The sequence below is a fragment of the Photinus pyralis genome, unplaced genomic scaffold (genome assembly GCF_008802855.1).
Source record: "Photinus pyralis isolate 1611_PpyrPB1 unplaced genomic scaffold, Ppyr1.3 Ppyr1.4_LG8, whole genome shotgun sequence".
NCBI classification, from domain to species: domain Eukaryota; kingdom Metazoa; phylum Arthropoda; class Insecta; order Coleoptera; family Lampyridae; genus Photinus; species Photinus pyralis.
In genome coordinates, this window is record NW_022170819.1 from 24,457,581 (window position 1) to 24,467,914 (window position 10,334).

A 10,334-nucleotide genomic window follows, 5' to 3' on the forward strand; every position below is an offset into this window, starting at 1 on the left:
GAAACTTACTTATTTTTCAAGTTTTGTACATTTTAGTGCCTGATCGCTAAAATGTAAGTTGCCGCCATCAAATTCCACATGTTTTTCCTGTAATTTAATTTGTGGATTTCGTGTAAGATGGCGCTGTTAGCGTGTAGCTAAAGTCTGTATACAGTGTGGACGTTTAGGTAACGCAGTGACTTATTAACGAAGAATAGCAACCTGTAATATACTTACATCAATTTATCACATGGATATTATCGCCAGACTGACCTTGTTCTTAGAGATAAGGGTGGTGTTTTGTTTGTTATCGTAATTAGATACGTCCTACATTATGCTACAAACAGGATTGTAATTTATCCACAGACCATTTATTCTTGCTCTGTCAAATTTTCAGGTATACAATACATCACCTGTTACTGGCTTTGTGTTTGAATTATGATCTATTTTGGGATTCTTAATACACTTGATTTATAGTGTGTATAATCAATGTCAATACTTATATACATAATATATTGGTCAACTTTTAATGCTCTGGTTTTATCAAGGTCCTTGGGTTTTATAGAAATATTTTATTATTAACGACCCTCGCGATCGTTTATAATTTTGTATTGCTGTCCGTCTGTCTGTCCCTGTGCACCATAACTTTGTGTAGAAACGTCCGATCGCTTTGAAAATAGACACACATGTTCTTCAGGATATAAGAAAGGTCCCTATTGTACCAAATTTGCGTTTCTAGTTACATTTTCTTCTTATGAACACAACAAGTAAGACTATCTGGGATTTTGGATGTATTCTTTCTAATTTTGTATTTCCAAAGATGCACCCTTAAACGGGCGTGTGAAAAGTCTGGTCCCCACAAAATTTTATATTTGGAACTGCAATTGCGGACAGTTTCTTCGTGTGACTTTAAAAAAAAATTATGCGCACTTCATCGTTGAAATAACCTAAACATATTGCACCAAATGTTCGTCTTACAAAAAAGTGGTGCGCATAGCGAATATGGCAGAGGGCAGTTCTAGCGCATTTTCCAATACATGTTGGAAGGCGCTATTATTGCCACTTTCTCCGTCGGTCCACTCGAAGCTGCATCTACTCTTACAGTTTTCAAGATATTTAGTTCGTTCTGTTTGCATTCGGTAGCTTAGGTAACAACCAAGAACCAAGAAAATTTACACCAATTGCTTGCTCCTGCGCCTGACCAGCGGCTGGTAAAGTTAAAACCAGTTATGTAGGTATTATTCATCATCCTTTATATCTCTTCTTGTTAGAAACAATACCTACTAACCTGGTACCTACATTTAAAACATAATATGCGCATGGTCTGCGCGTACAGAAGACAACTGTTGATTTACTAAGATATTCGCATGCATTATTACCAATGGACACACAACTAGTAGAATCGTTACCAAGAATATGTTTTCCGCTTGGCGACATATCGCATATATGGTAAAAACCGCGCATACGCATACTGCGCAATGTGCCAACTTTATAGTCATTTCTTTGAAATTAGTAAAGAAAAACAAGGCACATAGTAAAAATTAAATGTGTCATGCGGAAGCTGAGCGATATCATCTTTCTTAATCGGCTATTTTTTTGAAATTTTAACTAGTAAAGGCAAACTTATCGCAGCATTTACCTATACTACCGGCATATCTGCACATGCGTGATTCTACCCAAAAGCTTTTCTGCTCTAAACATATATGTACCAAATTTGGTTCCAATCGGTTCAGTCGTTTACCTGAAAATGAGAATACCGACAGACAGACAGATAGAGATAATCCAGATTTTGTTTGATTCGGCTTCGTGGTGCTTCAAAACCTGTATTTTTTATTATTTATGCTTCTCAGGTATAAATATTGAGAAAGGTACCTACACCATATGCTGTATTATAAGTCTTAAGTCAAATGTCATTTATAGCGCAACGGATGTTGTATTGAGAACCGCTGACTCCGTACGGCTGGTTTTGAGAAACTTTCACTCGTAGGGAACGGATTTTTACATTGCATTTCAGGTGCATATTATTAAATACAACTATCCGTCGCGTTATAAATGACGTTTCATTTACGATTTAATAATTTATGTTACATTGCTGCGCATATGGACTATAGTTTACTGACGATATGTACTATATCTTGTCATAGAGTAGTATACTTTAAAAGTTGTGCTGCGTAAGGCGGACGTGAGATTACAAATTGTGCTGCGTAAAACTGGCTTCGTAAATACTTGTACACGTGCTGCCATCCAGTGATGTATAACTTCATTTATTGGGTAACAAAACAACCTTAAGGCATGAAATAAACCAAAAAATTCGCGCTACCCGTATTTACATCATATTTAGAAACACCATGTACTTATTTCTTATTTGTGCTACCTTGTGTTCTATTCCGATAACAGAAAACCTAACAAAAATAGAGACTATGATTAGAAAACGTGAAATGAAAACAGAAAATCGGAAAAATAAAGAAATTAGAAAATCAAAACAGAAAGATCAAAGCGAAAAAGAAAAGTCGAAAGCAAGAAAGGAGAGGGACAGCAACGGGCGCAGATGGGATACGGGTGGCAATGGAAAAGTGGACGTGAAGAGACGGAACGGACAGGGAAGGAAATATAGAGAAGCGAAGCGAAAGGGAAAGCAAGAACGATAGTAATTATGATTAAAAAGAAGAGTGAGATCGAAAGCAACAGAGTAAGAGTCGGTTTTTCTGCTTCCGTTTTTTGTTTCAACTTTTCCCATTTCCATTTTCCTGTTTCCAGTATTTTTCCTTTCTTTGTTTTATACCTTGGTTTTTCTCATTCCGCTGCTCTGTTTCTATTTCTCTGTTTTCGTTTTTCACTTTCATTTGGTTTTCGGTTTTTCAATTTTTCTGTTTCAGTTTTCTCATTTCCGAGTCTCCTGTTTCTGTTTTGTATAATGTTTGTCTTCGAAACCGAACCTCGGAAACCGACAATCGAGAAGGGAAGGAAATAAGAATAAAAAACCGAAACAAAAAAGACAAATCGAAATAGGAAAACGAACAAAGAAAATCTTCTAAATAAACTTGCAAATTTCTTTAGAAACAGATATTTCTGGAAATCTTGAGATGTTTCTGGGAATTCTTGCAAATCACAAATTCGTATTGAAAACTAAAAATGTACAGATGGAAACCGAAAGAACATAAACAGAAAAAATCAACAAATCGAGCAACGGAAGCAGAAAAACGTAAACAAGCAGAATGGAAAAAGGTTGGAAACGGGAGAACGGAAACGGGGAAACAGAAAAATGGAAGGAGAAAAACTGAAAGAACTTCCACACACTCCATCAGATCCAGTTCATCCCTGTATTATTGTGTATTCAGTTTTTTAATTTATTGTTGTTTTTCTTTGTTTTCAATAGCGAAATCAAAATTCCAAAAACTGAAACCAGAAATAGAAAAATGACAAAAGGAAACCAAGAAAGTAAAATTCAAAAACAAAATCAATGGAACAGAAGCAGAACGAAAACAGAAAAAAAAACCGGTATACATTGTGCACAAAAAGCGCATTTTTTAAACCGAAATTGCTTTTGTTTTGACATCACCAAGGGATATATTTCTTGCAAACGTCTCAATCGCCCTTTGTGGGTAACCTCTTCCAACAATCCGTTCTTGAGGTATATGGGAATATACCCGATCACGATAAGAGGTCGACGAGGAGGGCTATGATTGGTGGAAATTAATTCCTTTCGTTGAGACCTTTCATTAGAGTACCATGAAGGATAAAACTAGTTCTACTTCTTCCCCCCCCCCTACCCCTCCACCCCGTACCTTTGATAAGCGGACAGAAAGAAGGGAAATGGTTGGTAGAAAACGGTTCCTTACCTATACCATGAAGGTGTGCCAGACGGCCATCAAATTTCGCGGTCTAAAAGCCCCCCCCTCCGAACGAATTATTTCCGGAGATGCTGTTTTTGAAAGTGCAGAACTTTTACATACGACAACCAATTGGTCTCAGATTATGCATACGCATACCTTTAGTGTGCCAAGTTAAAAATGGGGGGGGGGGGGGGATACCACATGTTCTACTCTTCATGGTATTGTAATGAAAGGTCTCATCGAAAGAAATTGGTTTGTACAAACTATAACTTTCCCGGGTTAAAAATTAATTTTATCTCTCATTGTATTCTAATTAAAGGTCTCAACGAAAGGAACCATTTTCTACCAACTTCTGCCTTTCTTTCTGTACTCTTATCAAAGTACGGGGTGGAGGGGAAGGGAGACGGGGAGTGGAACTAGTTTTATCCTTCATGGTACTCTAATGAAAGGTCTCAATGAAAGGAATTAATTTCTACCAACCATGGCCCTGCTTCTCGACCTCTTATCGTGATCGGGTATATTCCCATATACCTCAAGAACGGATTGTCGAAAGACGGTAATCACAAAGGGCGATTGAGACGTCTGATCCATTGGTGATGTCAAAACAAAAGCTCTTTCGGTTAAAAAAATGTTCTTTATCTTCACAAGAGTTGTGCAATACTTTCCACGCCAAAAACAAAAATCAAAAGCCTAAAAAAATCAAAATTGAGACAGAATTTTATCCTCGTACTCATCCGGCATCTGCTATAAAGAAAAGAATTTTGACTCAATTTGAAATTCGGTGGCCTTGATCAAATCGAAAATTTGGATTAACACCTGAAATAAATCTTGCGGACGAATAGAACAATCTGAGATGAAAACTCTATCTGGATCGCACTTTGGATTCGAATAAACACACAATTAATTAATTGACAATGACAAAAATGCCCGCAAAAATGTATTCTGAAACACATGAATGAATTAATGAATTTCCGTGAAAGAATGAAATTTGGAAATTTACCCCGCACACAAGCGGTCGACAATTAAAATAAAAAAAATTTTAATCTAAATAATCTGGTCGTAAAAAGTTTACGGTATTCAGTCGCACAGACACAAAAACTCGCTGACTTTACTTTGATTTTGTGGCTTTTCGGAGCCAGTTTCCGGAACTTAAGTTCGGAGATTCTGGACTCACACTGAAATTTTTCGCTGAGGCTGTGATGACAGCTGCGTGGGTGATTAACCGAACAGGACCGCCTCTAGAACCAGGTATTTCGCAGTCGACAGCCATATTTGAATACTCTAGCAGTAAAAGCGAGTATAAGTGACATCACTAACTCACCAGGAGACCAGAATCCTACACCAGCACCAGAGCCGGTAGTACCAACAGAACAAGCAGCGGAACCTCTACCGGAAGTAGGACCTGTGGAATCAAGGTCAAATTCCACAATAGTGGAAACTCCGAGACAGATCCAAATTGAAGATGCCGAGAAAGTTGAAGGACTGTGCAGTATGTGGAACCTCAGAATACTAAGCCACGATAGCTTACGACGCTGAACGATCTTCGTACACCGAATCCATTGAAAGTTCTCAAGCAAAAAATTGGAAAGTGGCAATGACCGAGGAGCGTTCATTGAACATCACACTTGGGACCTAGTTCCTAGGCCGGCTGGGTGTACAAGGTCAAGTACAATGCTGATGATACAGTGGGGCGTTAGAAGGCGCGTCTTGTAACCTTCAGCCCTACCGTGCGGTGGGATTCAGTGCGTGATGATCTCGGTCTCTGCGAACTTCAGGACAACGTTGATGGTGTCACTTCGGCCTGGTAGTTAGTAGAGATGAAAAAGGTTTGCAAAAGTTGGGCGATGGTTGAATTTTTTATATCCCACGAAGCCTACACTCGTAAATTTCGTGCCCGATTTAGAATGTCGACCATTACCATCCAGTTTAAACGCCTATTAAAAAAGGTGGGAACTGAACACCAAGGTTCCGTGAAGCAAGTGGGGCGCTTCTATTCTTAGCTGGAGCTTCAGGACCGAACATTTGTTTTGCCGTCGGATTTCTTTCAAGAAAGATGGACCCAATCAGAGACTGTTGTGGCCCGATGAAATTGACTACAAATGTAGATAATCATTAATATAATGAAGAAACTAGTATCAATGGTGTCTGTAAACATATTTTTAATTATTAATGATCTGGATGTGAAATATCCAGAACGTTCATAGGCAATCCATAAAGGTTAGTTACATCACGTAACACGATCAACGTAAGAAAAGCGCTTTGTGGAACCTAAATGTTCTACATGACCCGAACGCTTTGTCCTTAACAAACTTACTATCACCTTTAAGCTTATTGAATTTCAAATAATCTCGATCAGATTCCACTCACTTCTAACTAACCCGTATAGATTAGTTACATCACAGTACAGTATTCACGATCACTTCTAAATATTATATAATATTCGTTATGGGGACAAGATACACTCAACTAGTGCATTTGAGTGTCAAAACAATTACACCACGTATTTACATCCTTCACTATGGAATTTATGAAACAATGGTTAATTCTAATGGATTATTCCGTAGTGTTGTCTATTGAATTATTGTGTAACTGTCGGAAAGGATCGCAAAGTTAGTTAACCCTCTAAATTAGCCATTTATAGTAGCTAATGGAAAAGAAAATGTTTGTAGCGTGAATCTTCCTTAACCTGATTTATGGTTTATAATTGTAGATAAAAACATTCGAAAATAAATGTTACGTTTACGTGACATTTCTCATTTAAATCAGTAAACACATATGGAATATGAAATTGACTTTAACGATTTGATTTGTTTTATTCGTCCTGAATACAGAAGTAACTTTTTTCCGGGGTTTCGAACTTGATTCCAAATTTCTCTTGTTCAGCTTGAATGCTGTAGGAAAAGCGCAGTTAATTGCACTACGTCGTAAACATTACGAATATTTTTAAGAAAGGCGACGTGATTGATTTTTATGTGGTTTTCGTGTTACACATTGGGGTGGCGTTTACCAAGATTTTCACAGGGAATAAATTTCATACCAAATGCCACCCTCATCCGGTTTCCCCGGCGATATCTACATTTTATAAGCTTCGTTTGCCACCTTTAGAAAAATTGCAAATTCCTAAACCGAAAGCCATCCACGGCCGATTGTAGCATCACGTTTCGATAATCATTATGACAGTGTGGTGTATTTGTGCACACGGAGTTCGGGGCGTCTTATCTCGGTAAAATCCATATTTTGTCAGCCACATTAGACATTACAATATGTAAATTTGGATATTGGCGCCCCGATCACGTACGCCACAGCTCAATTCGTTATCTCGTCTAAACCATGGGCTTCCGTCGCTAGGGGTTGGAAAAAACTTAATGCGATTCTTTGTATTACATAAAAATGACACCTTATATTACCTGTGGGAATTGTCTTGGGTGTTTTCGCGCTTTTCCGGATTGTTTCGTGTAAATGTGCGCAAAGCTTTATCTACTTAATTAAGATCATTCGAATTAATTCCTAACTTTTATATGTATCAACATCCACACAAGGCAAATTGAATTTAGAAACGTGGCTTTGCATTCTCCACAAGTTCCGCCGTAGTGAGCTTTGTGGCTTGTTTGTAAGGAAGCATGAAAATTGTATTAGGGATTAGCACCGCATCAATTAAATGGTAAATACCTCTTGCGTCTTATATTCTCGTAAACTCTAATTTGAAAGTTTACGAACATTATTTCAGGGGTGATATTTTTCGCTATTTATTAGACAAACCTTAGACCTCGAATGGCCAATCTAGTTTTAACCAAAACCAAAAACAATAATTTCAAATGGCAAAATCCTAAAAAGAACACACGATATAACAAGGTGGTTAAAGAAGATGACGTATGCATCCACTTTAAATTTGAATTATAGCCTCCAAGATGAGACAAAGTGTATCTCGATCCAGTACTAAATTCTAGAATACGCCAGATGCAGTCTCCAGAAACAATACAATTAAACCGTCATTGAATTTTTCCAATTGTTAAGTGAAGTAAAACTATTACACTGTCCTTAAGGACAGTGTTCATGCTTGTCTTGGCGGATCTTCACAACCTTTCCCAACAACCTCCCCTTTGAGACTCTCTAGGGGGTGTTAAATGCTACTTTTTCTGTCTTGAATGGATTTATTGTTGCTTGAATTTTGCTGATATAGCGACAATTTGTGCGATCAATGAATTCTCTACGGCAAGTTCACTTGGGTACGGTTTTCTGTTGGTTAATGGATTGCTTCTTCAGTGCTAGAGTGGACGACTTTGAATTACTTTTTGAGAAATTGTCCTAAAGCCTTGAAATTTTTAGCAGATTTTTTATAATTATTAAAAATGTGTTGTTGATTGCGTTTTGTCTGTCCGTCCGTCCACTTCTACCGTTTTGAACTACTTCTAGGGGAATGGTCCTAGAGTCTTGGATTTTTTTAAATAAAACGTGCATAACTTTTACATACGACAACCAATTGGTCTCAGATTTTGCATACGCATGCCTTTAGTGGTGCCAAGGTAAACTTTAGAAAATGGGGGGGGGGGTCTACCCTTCATGGTATTCTAATGAAAGAAATTGGTTTGTACAAACTATAACTTTCCCGTGCGGCTCTTTTTCGAGATCTGAGCGACGGTGCCTTACTAATTTTATTTCATATTCTAATTAAAGGTCTCAACGAAAGGAACCTTTTCTACCAATTACTGCCCTTCATTCTGTCCTCTTATCAAAGTACAGGGTGGGGGGGGGGGGGTGAGTGGAACTAGTTTTAACCTTCATGGTACTCTAATGAAAGGTCTCAACGAAAGGAATTTCTACCAACCATACCCATCCTCCTCGACATCTTATCGTGATAGGGTATATTCCCTTATACCTCAAGAACGGATTGTCGGAAGAAGGTACTCACAAAGAGCGATTGAGACGTCTGCAAGAAATATATCCATTGGTGATGTCAAAACAAAAGCTATTTCGGTTTAAAAAAACGCGCTTTATCTGCACATGAGTTGTGCACATGTTCGCAATAAGTCGCCTATACCTAGAAGGTGCGCCAGATGACCTTCAACTTTTGTTATCTGGGGGGGGGGGGGGCAACAACTTTATTTCTAATGGCTGTTTCTGCATATTTCTCAAAATGCTGTTTCTGCATAAGTTTTCCATACGATAACCAATTTGGCTAAATAAATTTTTTGAAAATGGGGGGAGGGGGGCTAAAACACGTTTTCCCTTCATGGAATTCTAATGAAAGGTCTCATCACAAGGCATTGGTTCATAAAAGCCATAGCTTTCATTCGCGACTCCTTTTTGAGATGGACGAGGGGGGGATAGAAACTGGATTTTTATCATTCATGGTATTTTAATGAAATATATCTGCCCTGCCCTCCCTTACCCTCCCTTACCCCTGCCCTCCCATCAAAATGGGGAGTATTCTACTGGTAATGTCAAAACGACACGTGGTAGGAGGGTACTCTCAAAAGGGTGGTTGGAACGTCTAAACGAGTCATATCAACTGGCGATATGGAAACTTAAAGTGAGGATATCTCGAAAGTGGAGTGTCATAGAAAAAATTCAATATTGCGGAGAATGTCTGCAAGAGCTTAATTCTTCGTGCATTCTATAGCGTGCATTTTAAATGTGTTGCAGGCGGCCCTTACATATTTATGTCCCGCCCATTTAATCATCCACCAAGAAGATAAACAACGATAAATATAGAATGCTACAACCGTATAACTATTATTTACTAGCTATTTCGGTTTAAAAAAGTGTCTTTTATCTGCACAAGAGTCGTGCACAATATATACTTGTTTATGGATGTGTGAAATTAGTAACTCCTGTGTCTGCATTTGAATTTGAATAAATGTGATTTTGTTTAAGGATTATTTAATGGGGTTAATTTTGTTGTATTTTCTTTAAAAGAAATTGCATGTTAAAAGTTTAAGTTTATTATTTCGTAAAATTGTTATCTCCGGTCTTTGCGATAAGAAGTTCCGTTATCGCTGCGTGAGCTATATAAGTTCGTAGATAAGCAGGTTTTGCCGATAAACAGGTGTTTAATTTATTCGAAGACACAGTTGAATCTGAAACGGAAAGGGAAATAGTTTTAAATAGCAGAGGAAGACGTGAATCGGTTCTTTTTTTGTGGTTGACGTTAATCGTGGTTTTTGTGGACATTGAAACATAGCCACTTATTGTTTTGTGTGTCGTTGTCAGTTTTACCGTTGTGGAAAGGCAGTAGTCGTAACGTTTTGTGGAAGAAAGTTAGGGAGAGATTAAGTGGTGCTGATTAAAGTGAATGTTTATGTCGAGTTTAAGCGAAATTGTTTGTCTACGTTTACGAAGAAATCAGTTAGAGTGTTGAGTTTATCAAGCGTTTATCGCATAAGGAAGTCTTTTTAGCGCATCTTTTTGAGAATTAAAAAAAATGTGCTATTGTTTGCGTTTTGTCTGCCCGTCCGTCCGTCCGGACCCACTTCTACCGTTTTGAACTACTTCTAGGGGAATGGTCCTAGAGTCCTGGAATTT